The 4,970-nt window shown below is 44.0% G+C and overlaps 1 long non-coding RNA gene across 1 annotated transcript in view; it reads left to right on the top strand.

Moving 5' to 3' along the window:
• Positions 1–4,970, top strand: part of LOC120870460 — a 78,126-nt gene that overhangs the window by 64,694 nt on the left and 8,462 nt on the right. The window lies entirely within an intron of this gene.

Here is a 4,970-nt window from a genome sequence, read left to right as displayed (position 1 = left end):
GTTGGCTTGGGAAATGACTAGAAGTTAGACTTTAGGAAGAACTTCCCTGCATTGCTCTATCTCTTGCTTTTAACAGAAATAGAAAGCTTGTTTAATGAAAAGCACGAGGCTTAACCCTTGGGCAACGTAGTGAATGGATAACATAGGTCCCTGACGTCGGAGACTTCAGCTTAGTGGCCCGTTGCTGAAGAATTCTATACAGAAAAGCTTTGGGAGCTGCAGTTCTGCTGTGAACTGAGTGGGATGCAGGTCTTGAAGTTGCTTGAAAGCCAGTATAGATTAAAGCAGCTAGGAGAGTACAGACAGGAGACTGCCTCCCTGGTTTTAATCTGACCTCTGCCCACTTCATACCTGTGTGACCAGTGAATGCTAAGTCGTTTCATTCGTGTCCGACTCTTTGCGACCTGCTGGACTGTAGCCCTCCAGGTTCCTTTGTCCATGGGATTCTCCAGGCAAGAATACTGGAGTGGGTTGCCATTCCTTTCTCTAGGGGATCTTTCCCACCTAGGGATTGAAGCTGGTCTCTGGCATTGCAAGCGAATTCTTTACTGTTGAGCCAGCCAGGAAGCCCAGTGTGACCAGTCGGCAAGTTAATTAACCTCTCTGTGCCTTCTCTGTAAAATGGGGTAGAAAAGTTTCTACTTCACAGGGTTGTTGTAAGGATAAAATGAGTTAATCTGTAAAGTTTTTTCTCGGACAGGCCCTGGATCCTGTTAAGTCTCCAAGAAATACTGTTAATACATTTTAAAATAAAATTTTACTTTGGTAGTATATTTCAAAGTAATACAAATTGTGAAAGTTCTTTCATATTTTGTATATGCTTTAGAAAATGTCAAATATGCATGCTAGAGAATATCATTTTTATGGGTAAGCTAGTGGCCACCTTGGTACTTTGTGAATAGTGGAGATAAGACACATATATAAATACTTAGGACAATGAAAAATGTTAAAGAGTGGCAGAGTTGCATGGGAGAGTATTTATAACTAGAATTGGGGGCAATCAAGGAAGTCTTCATGGAGGAAGTGGCATTTGCACAGGACCTGGAAAAATAGGGTAGAGGAGGTGGGATCTGACAGGGCATTTTTCTGGATGAGAGACGGTCTCCTGCATTCAGTTAATTCTAAGCAGCCATTTATAGAGTACTTGCTACATATATGCCGGGGAATGCTGTTAGACATCCTATTATGAACAGGAAGGCCACCCACAACGCAGAACCATACAGTCCAAAATGGCAGTGATGCTAAATCTGAGAAGCACTCATGAAGCCACACTGGAAGAATCCATCTGAGGCAAAGGGAATTGTGTTGGTTGTTGACCTTTGCCCTGACCCCGCTGCACTGACAGTGAGGCCCTTCCTCACACACTCAGAATGCAGTTATATACTTAGAGAGCTGCAGCTTTATCAACCAGTGTGCTTAGCACGTTCTGGCATAGAAGGGCACCTGCTCCAACTCCCAGCAAAGCTGGTATCCCTGCCCTATCTTTTGAGTCAAGGAAACAGACTCAGCATAGCAGAACAGAAAATATTAAGTTCTCCCAGAAATCTGTCCTTCTCCAGGTCCTGGGAGGTGGTAAAAGAGAATTGGGCACGCCAGGTAAGAGATGATTTTCATGTTTAAGTCATAAACATGACTTAAGCTCCCACCCCAGCTAGTGCTTTCTACTTTACACAGAAAGCAGTGTGATTTCTCTTTACAAAACAGTGATTTAATGTTTTGCACAAATAATATATACTTTATAAAATGTTAGGAGATTTGAAAAAATATACTGAAAAGAGAGCAAGAAATCACCCCTTGGAATAACCACAGTAAACATGTAGTGAGCATTCTTCCAGACAATGCAGGAGGTGTATTTATTTGGTCTGTTGAAGAAGGATGCAAGATGAAACTAACCTCATTCTTTTTTAAATACACGAGTCTACCCAACTAGAACATGAGTTACATGACAGGAAGCAGCTTACCTTTGTTCCCTGATATGTCCCCAGAGCCAGATAAGGGCCTGGAATAGAAAAGGTCTTCAATAAATATTTGTTAAATAAATTATTACTATGCAAATATTATCCATGGTACAATCAATTTTTTTTTAAGGTTTACATTTTCTTATTTATTTGGCTGCATCAGGTATTAGTTGCAGTACATTGGATCTTTGTTACGTCATGTGGGAGCTTTTCCTTGTGGCACACCAACTTTCTAAGTTGTGGTGCCCAGGCTCCAGACTACACAGGCTCAGTACTTGTGGCTCAAGGACTTAGTTGCCCAGTAGCATGTGAGATCTTAGTTCCCTGATCAGGGATTGAACCCACGTCCCCTACTTCGCAAGGTAGATTCTCAACCACTTTACCACCAGGCAAGTCCCACAACCAATTTTTATATTTGATATGTTTTATTTCATGGAGAGTTAAGTGTGTTTTTTCATGGAGTTTTAACTGCCTCCCCTTCACTTGTGTTGTCTGCCTTGACTGTATTCTTCCCTTCCTCAGCTTCCCCAGCATTGTGTGAAATCCCTGGAACATCCTGTCTCAGGGAGGTTGTTCCCTCCTGCTTCAACCTGGAATGATTCTCTTTAGGCTCAAGGGGCCTGGGCACACAATTCCATCCTGAAATTCCCCATCTGAATTCCATGCCTTCCTTTCTCTGGGGTTACTTCCTTGTTTGGATAGAGAACAAGCTCCAGAAACATCCTAAGAAAGTGTTTGGAGAGGGAAAGCATCCCTAGGTTTTCCTGGGGAAGAGAGCTGACCTTTGCTTGTCCCTGGAACTCAGCCCAGGCCCCTTCTTCACCGTTCTGTCTGCTCCCTTCCTGGTCCTTCCACTCGCCATGCCCTTCTCTCCCTCAGGCCTTTGCACTTGCTCTTCTTTCTGAATGCTCTTCCTCAGGCTCATTGCAGGGGTACCCTTCTCATCCTTCAGTCCTCAGTCTACATGTTCCCTTCTTAAAAAGCCCTTCTCAGACCACTCTACCTAACGGAGACCTTTCCTTCTACCCCGTCTCTCTCTGTCACCTCCCTCCATTGACTTCCTTTGTAGAATGTATTCTAACTGGCAAGTGCATTGTCAGTCTGGGTCTTGCTGGCTCGTTGGATGTCGCCCACCCTGGAATATCAGCTCCATGTCTCTCCTGCTCACTCCTGTATCCCCCTTGCTGGGTATGGGGCCAGGTAAGTAGCAGATACTTAGTAACTGTTTGCCGAATGGATGGATGAGCACTGCTGCTCTGTGACCTGTTGGATAAGCTTTCTGTAGAATGAGAATGATAGTGGTAGCTACCACATAGTGTGTAATAAGAGTTAGATGAAGGAAGGAATACATTTAAAGAAATGGTTATCTGCACATAGTAAGACTCAACAATTATTCTTTTCTTTCTTTGTTTCTGAGTTCTTGGCTTAACTCTGACCTTGCTTGGGCAAACTTGAGCTAATCATAGAACCTCTTGGGCTGTCAGACTTTACTGAGTGCCTACATACTGTTTTAGTGCTGGAAATATGGTGATAAGCAAAATATAAATCCCTGCTCTCTTGGGACTTACATTCCAAGATGTCTGATGGTCTAAACACTTTCTCTGATATCCTGTGTCACTTAGGCACTGGAATTACCTGGCTAGGTTTTGCCTGGAGGAGGGGATGAGGACTGGCTTTCTGTGATGGTTTGGCAGATCTCCTCCAACTGTGCATGTTTGAAAGCGAGTTTGCTAGCTACAGCCTGGGATCTAAAGTTATCCCCTCTGAGAGCACATCAGAACTGGAGGAGTTAGCTGATTGCCAGCAGAACCTTCTGCCCAGAGGGCCTTGAGAGGGGCTGTGGGGAGGGGAGCAGCACAGGTGGCGAAAACATCCAGGGGCCCCACCTGCCTGGGGACAGTGTTTCTTCCGATTTGCAAACCTTTCTCTATCCTTCCAAAAATGAGTGCTGTCCCAGTTCACCACAGGTGATAAAAACTGATATCTCCACATTCTCACTCATTCTTGCTTGGCCTTCGGTTTCAGCTCAGTGCCCTGATCCAGAGCCTAACACTTAACTTCTGGCCAGGAGGTGACTTCAGCTCTGGGGAAAAGCAAGCCCATTGTGTTTGCTTGGATCAATTGATAAGAGAAACTACTGAGGATGTTCTTCTTTGACATTTGCCAGGGGCGAAGTTTCATATAAGTGGGGTGCGTGGGTGGATGTGAAATAGCAGTTTGTCCCAGGAGACTGATTATGGGGCCAGAATCCGAATCCCAGGTCTGAAATGCAATCTAATACGTAACTTTGAATATAATGTAGATTGAGTTCATAAGATACTCAGCAAATTAATCAACCAGTAATTCTAAAGTGTTTTTGACAATAAACACAAAACGTGGATTATTTAAGTAATATGGTAAATAGTGGAACCTCCAGTGGACAGAACAAAAGAGGTTGAATTTATTTGCTGAGGAAGAGTCCCTGGAGAACCCCGGGGACAAGCACGGTAGTGCTTGGTCCTTGATCTGACAGATGTGGAAAGCCTCAGGCAGAGGACTCTCACTCTACAAAAAATTCCTAAGGGAGTCTGGTTGAGAGGACAAGAGGAGAGAAGCATAGGATAGATCTGAAATATCACTCTGAGACAGTCGTTCTTATTGAATTTGTGTTAGGGCTTCCCAAGCGGCTCAATGGGTAAAGAATCTGCCTGCAAAGCAGGAGGCACAGAGGATGGGGATTCAATCCCTGGGTCAGGAGGATCCCCTGGAGAGGGGCAACCTACTTCAGTATTCTTGCCTGGAGAATCCCATGGACAGAGCTACATCCCTGGCAGGCTACAGTTCATAGGGTCACAAAGAGTCAGACACAACTGAGCGACTGAGCATGCATGCTACAATAGCCCTTAAAGGCTACTCCTGATATAGTAGAAACAGGTAAACTGTGGACTTAGATACGTTTTCAAAGAATAATTTTTTAAAAAAAGCTAAAGCCATAATTCTCATACAAATGTATGCTGAGTATGTGTTAAAGAT

The sequence above is a fragment of the Oryx dammah genome, unplaced genomic scaffold, assembly GCF_014754425.2.
Source record: "Oryx dammah isolate SB20612 unplaced genomic scaffold, SCBI_Odam_1.1 HiC_scaffold_1, whole genome shotgun sequence".
NCBI classification, from domain to species: domain Eukaryota; kingdom Metazoa; phylum Chordata; class Mammalia; order Artiodactyla; family Bovidae; genus Oryx; species Oryx dammah.
Note: the sequence above shows the minus strand (reverse complement) of the source record. Positions and strands in the feature narration are given on the sequence as shown.